This window comes from Prionailurus viverrinus, chromosome D4, assembly GCF_022837055.1.
Source record: "Prionailurus viverrinus isolate Anna chromosome D4, UM_Priviv_1.0, whole genome shotgun sequence".
In the NCBI taxonomy this organism is placed as follows: domain Eukaryota; kingdom Metazoa; phylum Chordata; class Mammalia; order Carnivora; family Felidae; genus Prionailurus; species Prionailurus viverrinus.
In genome coordinates, this window is record NC_062573.1 from 88247388 (window position 1) to 88261329 (window position 13942).

General features: G+C 54.6%; 2 long non-coding RNA genes across 2 annotated transcripts; one reads left to right on the plus strand and one right to left on the minus strand.

The window, feature by feature from the left end:
- Nucleotides 1–301: 301 nt before the first annotated feature.
- Nucleotides 302–2859, plus strand: LOC125150740 (uncharacterized). The gene is made up of 2 exons (XR_007146459.1): nt 302–1040; nt 2640–2859. It is a non-coding gene; the product is annotated as an uncharacterized LOC125150740 (long non-coding RNA).
- A 3018-nt stretch (nt 2860–5877) lies between these two features.
- Nucleotides 5878–12788, minus strand: LOC125150630 (uncharacterized). Its single transcript, XR_007146417.1, has 5 exons — nt 12131–12788; nt 11195–11551; nt 9758–9813; nt 8996–9170; nt 5878–7533 (listed from the first exon to the last, which is right to left on the minus strand). It is a non-coding gene; the product is annotated as an uncharacterized LOC125150630 (long non-coding RNA).
- Nucleotides 12789–13942: the final 1154 nt, after the last annotated feature.

Consider the following 13942-nt stretch of genomic DNA (forward strand, 5'->3'; position numbering starts at 1 on the left):
GGTGTATCAGGCACGTGCTGAGCGCTTGAGGAAGGCTGCCCGAGCCTCGCGGCCTGCTTGGTCCAGCCCACAGCCCTCCACGCAGACTGTGGATCCAGGCCAGAATCCTTCCGGATCCTCGTCTTCTCAGAATTCCCGCTGAATATTACCCCGATTGTGTTGTAGGGAAGGCAAGAGAACATTTGTTCTTTTTGGGGGGGGGGGGAAGCATTTTTCTCCATTTACAAAAGTAATACATGTTCACTGCGGATAATTTTGAAATTAAGATGAACCAAAAAGAAAATTTTAAAATTATCTGTAATTCATCACCCATCCAGAGAAGTACTCTGGGCGCGTGAGCTTCCGGTCTCCGGGCTTGGCAGTGAACGTGGAGCTCGGGCTGAGCTTCGGGCCTGGGAAGGGAATCACAGGACGTACTCCGCTTTGCAACCCGGTTCTTCCATTCACCGGCAGGACCCGAGTTTCTGCACCACCCAGAGCCCCTGCCCCACCGGTACTCGGGGCGTGTTTCCTAGCAGCTGTTCGAAGGGTGGGATCTCAGCCCCAATCCCCAGAACATGCCTTTCCCCAGGATTCCCAGGGGGTTCCTCGGCACAGCACGGTTTGGGAAGCAGTCCCAAAGCCCCCTTTCTGAAAGCGGCCCCTTGCCCCATGGCAGGGATACGCTCACCCTTCTAAGCCAGGCCTGTATTAGGGAACGCAGAGGTGGGTTCCGAGTTGTGATGTCATAAACAACACCACAATAAATACATCTTGAAGAGCTAAAGCCCGGGGTACATGGTGGATTTTATATTCCAGGTGCTCCCCTGAGCTCTGCTCCCTACCCCCCACCCGCCCCGCCCCATTGGCTCCCCTTCTCCCTGGAACATTCTGGTGGGGTAGGGACCATCGGCATCCTTGTTCTGCAGATGAACAAGTGGAGACTTGGGGGCAAGGGTGACAACACCGTCCCACGTGTCACAAACAGCAGTCAAGCCGGGGCCCAACCTGGCCTGGCTGGGGCCTTTGGGCCACGCCCGTCCTCCTGGCCCTTGCCGTAGGTGATGGTCCCCTCCCAGGGGTTGTGGGGGGAGAGGGGGACACGACATCCGGAATGTAGGCTCCTGTGTGCGCAGTGTGGGTCTCATGCCCGCCCCAGGCTGGGGCGCACAAGCAGCTTCCAGACGGCCCTGTCCCTTGCCCAGTGGGACCAGTTTGCCCTGGTGACAGATGAGGCGTGACAGTGCCACGGGGCCACGCTTGGCTGGGCTGGATAGGGCAGCTGTGGGAACCTCCGGGGGATGGTGGGCGAGGCTTGGGGGGGGTGGCGGATAGGAAATGGCAGCGGAGCAAGAGGGGCTCGGGCCAGAAGAGAGGAGGGGCTGGGAAGGACAACAGCAGGGGACCTTCCGCTTCCCGGTGGTGCCTGTGGGCAGGAAGCTCAGCCATGTGAGCGCGAATCCTTTTGGGGGAAACCCTTGGCGGGGAACAGAATGCCGTGATGGCAGCAGATTCTATTAAAAGCAATTCTCATTACTGTACCATTAATTATTAATAGGACCGGGCAAATAAAGGGTGGGAAAACCCAGCTGGGCCTGACTCAAGTCTTGCCTCTGAAGCAAATGGCTTTTGGTTCGCGTCCAGGAGACCCAGCCACGAACGGGCCTGTTGGAAAAGTAATGACAAGTCTGAGGCTGCCACGGTGGGACGGGCATCCCTTCTATCTGCTTCAAAAAGATAAAGCAGAGGGGGCGCCCGGGTAGCTCAGTCGGCTAAGCGTCCGGCTCCCGATTTCGGCTCAGGTCATGAGGTCACGGTCCGTGAGTTCGAGCCCCGCGCCGGGCTCCATGCTGACAGTGTAGAGCCACTGCTCGGGATTCTCCCTCTCTCTCCCTCTCTCCCTGCCCCTTCCCTCCTCTCTCTCCCAAAAGAAATAAAAGGCTGTTCAGCCTCTCAAGCGATCCGCAGAGGAATCCTCTCCATGTAGCAACAGAAACCACGTGTGAGCATGGCCAAGGGACAGTGCCAGGTGTGGACTGAGGAGACTCCGAGAGGGAGAGATTTTGCCCCTCTTTCCTGCCCCCACCCCACCTTATGTTCCCCGAACTCCTAGCTACCCTTCAAAGCCTAGTTCGGGTGGCCTCTCCTCCAGGCAGCCCTACCGAGTCCTAGATGTGCTAATCACCAAGGGTCCAGACGTCCTACCCTCGTGAGGCTGCCCGTCTGGCAAGGGTCCAGTGAGGTCATTAATCAAATAACCATCACGAACCATGATAACAAATGGACACCATGCTCTAAGTCAGGAAGATAGGGCACCTGGGTGGCTCAGTCGGTTAAGCGACTGACTTCGGCTCAGGTCATGATCTCACGGGTCATGAGTTCGAGCCCCGCGTCGGGCCCTGTGCTGACAGCTCAGAGCCTGGAGCCTGTTTCAGATTCTGTGTCTCCCTCTCTCTCTGGCCCTCCCCCGTTCACGCTCTCTCTCTCTTTCAAAAATAAAGAAGCATTGAAAAAAATATTAAAAAATAAAATAAAATAAATCAGGAAGATGGAAACCATTGTACGAGGGTTGGAACCGGATGATTCCATCTTTCTCTCCCCCAGAGCTACTTGGTACCTGGAGCAAATTAGGTGCTCAATAAATGTGTTTGATTTCACAGACTGCTGATCTGGGGGCACAAGAATGAGGCCTCCGAGATGGGAAGACTGCTGGGGAGGTCAGCTTTGCCAAGCAGACGGAGGAAGGGGTTAGGGCCCGGGCCCTTCCCTAGCTCCTGTGGTTTGCAAAACTCTCCTGGATTATTGGCCGATTTATCCTGACATCCACCACGAAGCCAAGCGGTGAAGGCACTTTTCTGGAAATAAACAAATGCAAATGAACGGGTGAGTCTCGGCTTCACACACACACACACACACACACACACACAATCTGTGGACTTCCATATAAAACGGCATCTAACCAGAACCCTCCTGATACAGCCGTTCTTAGACGAAGGCAGAGAGAAAGACAGAACCTCACTCAGTGTAAGGGACAGTGCCAGAATCTGGGAGGAGCCATACCGATGACAATGGTGGGGACGGTGCCGGAGAGAAACCTCAGGCCGCAGAGACCAGGCACAAACGTTAGAAGCTGCACAGACCTCCTCCATCATTTGCCCCTGCTCAGAGACCTGGGGTCTGTGCCAGTCTGAAAGCTGGACTGTTGTCCCTCTCCCATAGATGCTTCTGGAGTAACGTCCCCTGGTCTTTCAGAGAAGGTGGGCAGGACAGACGGCTTTCATCGTGCGGGGTATCCTGGGAAGCAAATGTGATGAATGTGGGGGGGGGGGCGCGGGGGAGCAGCAGGAAACCCCCTGGCAGCGGCGTAGGCTGGGACTTCTGCTTATGTCAGCCGTTCGGAATATCCGAGAACCAGATAGCGGGGCAGGAGCAGACGCCGCCTTCGCTCAGCAGAACTGCCGTTGGCAGAAACCTGCAGGAAACGGGGAAATGGCTCGAGCAAAGCCCAGACCCAACACTGGGAAGGCGAGTTAGCCATCACAACGAGGGAGGAGAACAGGAGCCAAGGCAGTGCCTACCCCCGTCTGCGTAGCATCTCAGAGCGAGGCTTAACGTTGGCTCTATTCGAGGGGACAACGCAGAAGAGAAAAGCCCCCCCAACGAGGGGTAGTGGGGAAAAAACACGTGCAGAACACGGAGAAGGGGGTCGGCGTTCTGAAACACGGAAGGGTCGACAGAGGTTTCCTGAAGGAAGCAGAAGAGAACGGTCAGGAAATAGGGAGGCAACTTTAAGGGAAAGACGGGCCTCGCCAGATAGGAGCAGGAGACCTCGGGCAGCCCCGAAGAATGTGAAAAGGCAGCACAGGGCAGGAGAAGGGACGCGGATGCTGTAGTGCGTTGAACTGCGGTTGGGGAAAGCTATGTCCAAGTTCCAGCCCTTGGTAACCGGGAATGGGACCTCATCCGGGAAGGGGTCTTTGCAGATATAAGTAACAATCCCAAGATGAGATCACTGAGGATTAACTGGTGGGCCCTAAATCCAATGATAAGTGTCCATATAAGAAGAGAAAACACAGAGAGAAAGCCAGAAGCGGGAGGAGGAGGCCATGTGGAAACTCAAGAGATGGGAGTGGTGTGGCTACAAGCCAAGGAACACCAAGGCTTTCTGGAAGCTTCTGGAAACTAGGAGAGGGGCCCTGGGACAGATTCACCCTCAGAAACTCCCGAAGGAACCACCCCTACCAGCATCTCGATTTCAGACTTCCGGCCTCCAGAGCTGCAAGAGAACGGATTTCTGCGGTTGTAAGCCACCCAGTCACGGTAATCGGAACAGCGGCCTTAGGAGGCGGATACAGACGGGGTGAGGGAGGACCCCAAGGAAGGGAAAAAGCCTAGAAGCAGAATTCAAATCCACACCGGAGGCAGTAAAAAGCAGAAACTGTAATGCAGAAAAGCAGGGCCCGAGAGGCCCACCTAGAGACACTTCCTAAAATAGTGCGACAGCAGTCAAAGGCCGAAAGCAAAGCATGAGAAGTTCGTGGGAACGAGGAGGCAGCGAACACATCACTGGGGTTCTTGAAGAAGAGGCCAGAATAGGAACCCCTTAGAATATAACGAATGGAAACTCACCTGTGCTTTCACACGAAACAAAAAGATCTGACCGTGCAGATCGGAAAGGTTCACTGCATTCTGGGGAAAATAAATAGCGACTCCTATAGGGACACATTCTGGAAACCGGTGTGACTTATGCATAGGGATAACACTGTGCGTGACCCCGGGAAGGAAAGAATAAACCCAGGCTGGGTTACATTGTGTCATGCTGAATGCTGAGTGAAGAGGGACCCGTGTTTGCGAGGTTTAGCGGAAATACTGAAGCATTTATTACGGAAAAGATATGCTCCCATCAGCTGGGAGCCTAAGAATGGATAACCCCGTGGCTTGAAAAGTCTGAGCAGTGCCACTGAAACCGATTAGAAAGCAGCAAGTCGCAAGAATTGTTGTAAATATCATTTCCAGACTGAATGCAAATGTCAAAAATTATTGTTAAACGACAAATCACGGAATGGAAAATAATAACGGAACCATCTGGAGATGAAGCTTTAGGTCACATCAACGTGGATCCAAGGCAGACAGCCACCTTCCAGACATCCTAAATAGGAGTTCACCGGCCGCCCTGTCCAGTTGGGTTCAGACGGTCTGGCGGCTACAAATGAGGCTTCTTCAAGGTAAAGGTAACTTCCTAGCACAATTAGAAACAAAACATCTACGCACCAAAGTCTGCAGAACACGAAAGCCAGCATTCAGAATGGGTAAAACAAAATGCAGGAAAGAAAAGGAAGCAGCCGTAAGGAGGGACGAATAAGGCTGAGAACAGCTTTCTCACGGGTGGGCGTGAGCCCCGCAGGGTCAATGATAACAATGAATGTAAATGCGTGACGTTTTCCTAGTAAAATACCAGAGACTCTCAGATTGGTTGAAACAAAAACAGATGGAAAGCCAACTGTACAGTGGTTACCAGCAATAAGCTTAAAAGCAAGGGACATGAAAAGGTGAAAAATAAAAGACTGGGGCAAAGGTATTCAAGGCAAGTTCAAGTCAAACGAGAGGAACAGTAATATTTATATCAGATAAAGAATCACAGGCAGGGGCGCGTGGGTGGCTCCGTCGGTTGAGCCTCCGACTTCGGCTCGGGTCATGATCTCGCGGTCTGTGGGTTCGAGCCCGGGTCGGGCTCTGTGCTGACGGCTCGGAGCCCGGAGCCTGTTTGGATTCTGTGTCTCCCTCTCTCTCTGCCCCTCCCCCACTTGCGCGCGCGCGCGCGCGCGTGCGCGCTCTCTCTCAAAAAATAAATAAACATTAAAAGAAAAAAGAATCACAGGCAAAAATCAGGACGTGAGACAGAGGGTCATTTGTATTGATAAAGAGTACAAGTCAGAATCAAATACAAGATCTGGTTTATGTCCCCTACAGCATTAGATCCAACCGGGAGAACAATAACTTAGACACACAGAGAGGGACAAACAAAAACAACGACAAAGATATGTCTGTCTTTGACATATTTAAATCGCACCCCACCCCCCTCAACACATTCGTGTGGGATTGGAAGAATATAATTAACAAGGTTGACTTAATAACTGAACTCTGTACCTTGCAAATAAAAGATACTCATTTATTTGCCAGACTCCATCAAACATTTATGAAAATTGATCATATATGAGGCCATAAAGAAAAACTCAATATAATCCCCAAAGCAGATATGGTGAAAGCCTCACGGTTTGACCACTGGGCAATTAAGCTGGAAATTATTAACCAAAGTTTTTAAATTAAAAAGCCAGCCGTCTGAAAATTAAAAACCACTTTTGTAAATAACGCTACATAGAACCCTCCATGACAAACTAGTTTAAAAAAAAAAAAAAACACTGCACATAGCATGTATCTAAGCATATGGGAAGGTGGTTAAAATGTTATAAGGAGGAAAATTCATAGCTCAATATCGTGAGTTCCTGAAAGAAGAAAGGGTGGGAGTCAATACAAATAAAAAGCAGAGTTTCATAAATTAGGAAAGAGAAAACCACTAGAAATGAAAGATAAATCTACGACTTGTTCTTTTTGAAAGTCTAATAAATCAGGTAAACTTCCAGCAGATCCAAAGATAATAAGCAGAGGGAAATGGATGTACAAAAGGAATGAAAATATTTTAAAAGTCAAATTATATTAAGGAAAGCCTTACGATAATAAATTTGAAAATATGAATACGCAGATATTTTTATAGGAAAATATGTAGAACCAAACCCAATCCAACAAGTAGAAGAAAGCCGCAACATCTCTTACTAGAGAGTAAATTGAAAGGGTAAGAGAAGAGCTACCTCCCAGAGAAGGGTTGGGTCTTAACGCTTTTCCAACTATTCACAGATGTCAGATATTCCGTTTCGGGGCACAGGAAAGACAGAAAGTGTCCCCCAGCTCTCTTAAGAATGTAGAACCCTACAACGAAGAGTGGGCAGAAAACTACAGAGCAGTCTTGCTTAGGAATAGGATAGAAATCCCAAACAAAATGGCAGCAGATAACTCCGGGCGACACTGTGTGCAAGAAACAGGAAAGGGAGAGATTGGTTGTAAGCGCGCAGAGACTTCGTGGAATTGAAGGGTAACGCGGGCAGCCGGGCTCCAATGGGGACACGAGTCGTCAGGGGCCGTGAACGCGTGACTTCACCGTTCTCTCTTCGCCAGCCTCCTGGGCTGCTCATCCCACGGCCAAGACCTCATGGCTTTTCAAGTCGACTTTTAGGGTCCCCGGGATAACATCAGCAACGAAAGGATGCTTTCTTAATGGGTTTATGGTGACATCTACAATGCTTGCCCATCTTTCCAGTCTGCCTTCCGGGCTGGGATTGCACTTTCCAGTGGGCTGAGGCAGGGCCATGTGCTGAAGCGATGGGTGTCATTTCCAGGCAGAGGCCCTTAATTGCTGGTACAGAACTCTCCGATTCTCTTTCTCTTGCCGCAGCAAGCATGTGAGCATCTGACGAGGTGCTGAGCCAATCTCAGCTGTAACTGAGAGAGAGAGTTGCCTGGATCTGCGGCTGACTTAACACGAACGAGAAATAAATCCCTCTCAAACCATGAGATTGTGGCATTTTTTGTTGTTGTTGTTATCGCAGCCTAATCTGACTTGTCCTGACCAATTCGATGGCCAAGGATGTCTGCCTCATGCCAAGAGACGACAGCACGCTTAACCGCAAAGTACCAGGAGCATTCTTAGCAATGGCCAGAATAAGGCAAGGATGCTTCACGCTCCAAAGCTTCCAGACAATGCAATAAGACACGAAACATAAATTAAAGAACGGTAACTAAAAAGGAGACAAAATTATCCTTATCTGTGGATCGTGTAATACTCGAAAACCCTCGGGGAGCAGACAGTCCTACCAATTGTTATTAAATAACAACAAATAACCCTACAAGAGTGGTCAGTTATAAAAGAAAAACACAAAAATCAATAGCGTTCTCCCCTCCTCCTCTTTTTTGCTTCCTGTTGAAGTGATCGTGTTTTCTTTATGTCCCTTTTCCCTGTACCGGTTTGAGAGTTATACATTCCACTGCTGCCTGTTAGAGGCTATCTATAAATTTCTATCACGCCTAACTGACTTAACACAATCTAAATCAATATTCTCTACCCCCCGTCCTCGACGGCGGAGGTCTTGGAGCGATTGAACTCCAATCGTACCTTCCAATCGCCATGTACGATTGCCTGTATTTTGGTCCGATCATGTTTCGAGTCTACATTTGTCATTATTATTCGTGATATTAAGTAAAGCTCTGGGTTAAGTAAAGTTTCTCAGTCTTTGTCTGAACTGTATTTCACTCTTAGTCTTGAAAGGTAGTTTCGCTGAACGACAGCTTGACTTGGCAAATTTGTTCTTTCGCCATTAACACCCAAAAGGGAATTGGGCAAAGGACGTGAATCCGTAAGAAAATAAGAAATACAAATGACCAACAAAAGCATCTGAAAATTCGCTCCTCTCCGATAACAGCGAAAGAAGGGCACTTTAAAATAAGGTATTTGTTTTGACCCTGTTAAATTGGCCAAACGTTTCAAAAAGATGAGAAGGTCCTGTGTGGTAAGAGGAAAAGCAATTCTACACGATCGGTAGTTGGTTGAATGGTAGCTTCCCGAAAAGGTATGAGTGTGTCCTAATCCCCAGAACCGGGAATGTTATCTTCCTTGGAAAAAGGGTCTTTGCCAATGTAATTAAGTGAAAGATCCCGAGATGAGGTGATCATGCTGGAGTAGAGGACAGTGTCCTTGTAAGAGACACATGGAGAGAAGACAGACCAGAAGGGCAGGATGGGGCAGGAAGGACCCTCCCCTGGAGTCCTCAACGGGGAGCAAGGCTCTGCCTACTGACACCTGATTTTGAACTTCTAGCCCCCAGAACTGTGGGGGAGAGGGCAGACAGAATACACTTCTGTTATTCTAAGCCAAGTTGGTGGCAATTTGTTACCCTAGGAAACTCACCCAGAGAGTGGCCAGGAGGTTTCTGGAGGGCAGTTGGGCGAATGTAGAACATACTGGTCCTGAAACGTGTATAACTTTCCTCCTAGAAATTAGTCAGAATTAATAACGGCGGATTTGTTGAGGATTTCTTGGCAAGGATATTCATCGAAGCCTCTTCTTCTTTTTTTTTTTTAATCTTTATTTTTGAGAGAGAGACAGAGAGACAGAGGGAGAGAGAGACAGAGCGTGAGCGGTGGGGGGGCAGAGAGAGAGAGGGAGACACAGAATCCGAAGCAGACTCCAGGCTCCAGGCTCCCAGCCGTCAGCCAGCACAGAGCCCGACGCAGGGCTCGAACTCACGAACCGCGAGATCATGACCCGAGCTGAAGTCAAACACTTAACCACCTGAGCCACCCAGGCGCCCCTCATCGAGGCCCCTTCTGGTGAAAACCTGCAGTTGGAACACAGCCCAGTCTGGCAAACATAGGAAGTGCACGCGAGGTGCAGAGAAAAAAGGCTGGAAGGATTTACTACGTGCGTTAAACAGGGAAGCTACCTCTGGGGAGGGATTTGCTGGTTTTTATTTTCTACGACGGATACGTGGAGCTTTTGTAATCGGGACCAAGTATCACAAAACAGAACCACGCCACCCCTGCCCGTGCTGGCCACGCCCGCCCCCGGAGTCCGTTCTGGGAGATGGGGAACGGCGCCCCAGCGGGTGGGACCCCGGGCGCCTGACTGCCCCCCTGCCCTTGGCCTTCTCCCCAGCGCCGCCCTCCGTACCTTCCCTGCACCCGCTCTTCTGCGGGCATCGATTTTTCCATCCTTCAGAGAAGCGCCTGAGGGAAAGGAAAGAGCTTCTTTGGATCAATGAGCAGAGCCCTGCAGCCAGGGTCAGGGGGGGTCCGCGGGCCTCGCACTTGTCACTGCCGGGGACTTGAGGGGGGGCTCCACCGAGGCGGGGGAGGGTGCGACCAGCCAGGCTGCGCAACGTGGCCAAGTGTGTGTGTGTGGAGGGGGATGGGGCGCAAAAGCGCGCAGGGTAGGGTGCGGGGGTCCTGCTGCCACACTCGGGGCACAGGTTGATCCTTGCCTAGAGGAAGGGTAGCGGCCCAAGCCCCCTCTGTGAAGCATTCCCCTCGCAGCTCAGTGAGGAAGGCGCTGGCACGCGCCCATTGCCCAGATAGGGAAACTGAGGGATGCATTTGTGAGAAGGAGAGAGGGAGGGAGGGAGAGGCTGGGGGAAGAGGGGATTAGGCAGAGGGAAGGAGAGAGGGGGAGGGGAGGAAGATGGGGAGAGTTAGGGTGTCACTTGTGGCCCCTCCCCTGATCTCCCCTCCTTCCCCTAGCTGGGTGCTGAGGGCCCCACCCTTGGGAGCTCCCATGGCGGGACGGGAGTCAGTGTGGGGCCCTCCTGGGCCTGAGGCTGGCCGGCCCGGTTCAGCACACCCCCACCCCTGCCTTCAGGCCGGCCAGGGGGACAGTCGGGTCGGGACTGTGGGTCCTCTCTGGGTCCTCTCAGCTGGGGCTGCAGGGACCACCCTCCCCTCCCCACCCCGTCCCCGCCCCCGGCCAGGCACCGAAAATGGCTCAACATATGCTCGTCGCATGAATGAATGCACCATGATAATTGCTAAGGAGAGAGATGGGCAGATGGTCTGTTCTGAGGTTCCGCGAGCATGTGGCGTGTTCGCGCCCGTGCGCATGTGCATTTGCGTGCACACGTGCACGGCTGTGCGTGCGCGTGTGTGCATCGTGCGGGCCGTGCCTGGATGTGTGCGTCATGCGTGTGTGTGCAGGTCCCGGGGGGGGGGGGGGGGGGGGCGCTGCCTGGGCGCGTGCCGGTGCGCGTGCGCCACGTGTGCACGAGCGTGTGCGCGCCACTTCCTGCTCAGGGGCGGAGGGGTCCGCGCGTCCTCCTCTCACGTCTGCCCTCTCTCCCGGGCCTGCAGGCTGCCTTCCGGCCCCTGGCTTTCCGCGACCTCCCAGCCCCGTCCCCGCCTCCCCAGCCCCGCCAAGCCACCCCCCCCCCCCCCCCAAAGACTCCAGCCCCAGCCGGGCTTCGGTTCGGACATTCCAGCCCGCCACCCTCAGGGCCCAGACTTTTCCCCGGAGCCTGAATCCGACTCAAGGGCGCGTCAAGCGCGCCATCCTGGACGGATGCCTCTGCCTCTCTCGGTCTTCCTGTCTGTAAAGTGGGCACGGAGCTCACAGACACACCCAAAGGGCGAGGCCAGCACCTCCTACGTGCTGAGTGCGCACCAGATGTCGCCCACCACCGTGGTGCTTCCAGCCTCAGTGATGGTGACGACCGTCCTGGGGGGGGGTGGGGGGGGGGCCCGGGGTGATCCAGAGGACACGGGGTTACGGAGGTTCTGTAAGCCAAAGCGGCATCCTGGCCGGGGTTGGATGACTGCGGGCCCTCCAGAAAATGCCGCGGCCGAAGGAAGGAGTCAGGGGTGTGATGAGCAGTGTGTTCAGTCCAGGTGCTGATCCCGGAGCCGCTTCTCTGGCCCGCTGTGGTCAGGGCGTTCACTCTTCCAGTGCAGTTGTCCTTGACCTCTCCACGGCAGTTGCCTGCGAGGTATGCATTTGAAATCAGACCCAAACTCCTCTCTGTGGCCTGCACCGTACCTCCCTCCCTGCCCCCGCTCTGCTCCAGCCACAGGGCTGGCCGTCTTCCCTTCTTCTTACACACCAGGCATGTTCCTGCCTCAGGGCCTTTGCATCTGCTGCTTGCCCCCAGATCGTCTTATGGCCGGTCCCCCGCTTGTCCTTCAGCTCAGAGGCACCCTCATCAGACAGGCCCTTGCTATCTATGCTCTCTCAAGAATTCCTGGGTCACTCACCGTCACAGCACTGAACCATAGCTAAAATTATCTTAACGCTTTGGTTTACAGGGCTCTCCGTGTCTTAAGCAGCCGTGGAAGGTACTCAGTAAGGATCCGTAGGAAGGCAGGGAGGAGAGGGGCGGTGGACCTTGACCTGGCTGCCCCGATTCCAATCCTCACGTCCCATTCATTTAGCGCTTACTGGATGCAAGGACCCAAATTCTAGCGAGCTCGGTGACCTGGGAGAGCTAGCTCCGTCTCTCAGACCCCCAGTTGCTCCAACTTTAGGATGAGAGGCAGCCCCAAGTCTCCGAGGGATCCTCACCTTCATTTCGATGGCTTGGGATCTCAGGCGTTCTGGCACCTGGCAGCCTGCAGACCCCCGGGGTCGGCAGCGCCCTGAGCCCGCCCTGCCCCCCACATCCCTGTGGATGCAGGGGATACCTTCTCAGTCCCTCAGTCACCTCCTCTGAGATGCCCCCTGGCTCAGGCCTTTTCTGGAGCTCGAGAGCTCTCACCACACAGCACAGTTTGATTGTTTACTTCTCTTTCTCGCGTCAGGCTGGCACCAGGTAATGTCTCTCCGCATCCTAGTTGAGTGGGGCACAAGGTCTGGGATGGGCCTTCCAACTCGCACCAATGCGCCCACCACCGGGAAGGAGCCACGCCCTTCCCCGTGTCTCCAGAAGCTTTGGGGCTGTTCACAACCCACCGAGAGCATCAAATTTCAGCACCCCTCACAATACTATCCGTGGCTTCTACCTGATGTTTGCGCAGAAGGCCCTACTCATGAGTCTCGGCAGCCAGTGCCTTTTTTTTTGTTCAGGCAGGGCCTGGTTTCTGTATTTCGGCTGCGAGGGTCCCGGGGGTGCCGCTGCAGGCCGCAGGGGGTGCGACAATGGCAGAAGACTGCGTGGGCCACCGGCTTCTCGGTCTTCCCGCTTCCCACCCAGGCCCCAGGGGCAGAAAACGATCCACACCCGCCAGAAACCTGACTGTGCGGCCGAGCTGGAAAAGCTGGTTCTGGGAAGGAAGGGATGGGGGAGGGGGCCTTCCGAGGCCCCGGGGCCGCTGCCGGGGAGCTCTTCCATCCGCAGGTGGCCGTGGGCCTCCCAGGAGGTTCCTTCTCTGGGAGACGCCTCTTGCCAAGGCCACCTGAGCAACGACCAACGACCGACGCAGGGTCGTTGGTGCTGCTGGGAGCCGCTGGGAAGGGACAGGTCGTGCAGACGCACCGGGAGAGGAGGGGCCGAGGGACCCAAAGGGCGCCAAGGTTAAACCCCAGGCTGGGCAGCACGACCCACCGGGCCAGGCGCCAGGGGCCAGGGGCCGGGGCCGAAGAGGCGGGGGCGGGCAGGAACCGGGGGAAGCGGCAGCCTCGTCGCCGCAGGGCCTGGGAGACAGACGCCCGCGAGCCTAGTGACAGCCCGCGGGGGGCCGCCGATCACGCGCCCTGCAGCCGGGAGCGCGCCGCGTGTGCCGCCCGGGCGTGCCCGCCTCGCCGCACCCGCAGCAATTCCCGGGCTGTCTGTGCATGTCTTTTTCTTTCACTAGAGGTTGCTCACTTTCACTTCTTGGTTCCTTTCGGCTCCTCCGCCGGCTCCGGGAGCGCGCGTGCGCGTGAGTGTGTCCCCACCCCCGCCCCCGCGCGCGTGTGTGTCCGCGCGCGCCCCCTCGCTCCCGCCCATCGCGCAGGGCCTGCGGGAACGGCGCTCGGGGGGGTCCCCGAAACCCTGGCGTCAGGCGCGACACTGCCCAGCCACCCTGCGCCCTGGAGGAACCTAAGATCCGGTGCTCCCTGCCTGTAACTTCGCCCCGATGACACCCTCGCTTGCCACCCCCCCCCCCCCCCCCCAGGCCGCGTGGCTCCGGGAGATGTGGGTCCCGGGTGACAGGAGAAAAGGCCCATGAGCAGGGATACCCTCTCCGCCTCCTCCTCCTTCTCTGTTTTTTGGGTCATTGAGAAAACAAGTCCCCCTCACTCCCCAAGTAGGAAACCGAGGCCAGGTTGGATGGAGCCTTGCTCCGTTGAGCCCGAAGCCACATCCTGTGCAGGCCCCAGCCTTTGGCTTGAGAAAGTAAGATTTGGCTGAAGCCGAGAAGGACCTCTTCCACTTCCCCTCAGGCCACAGCCTCC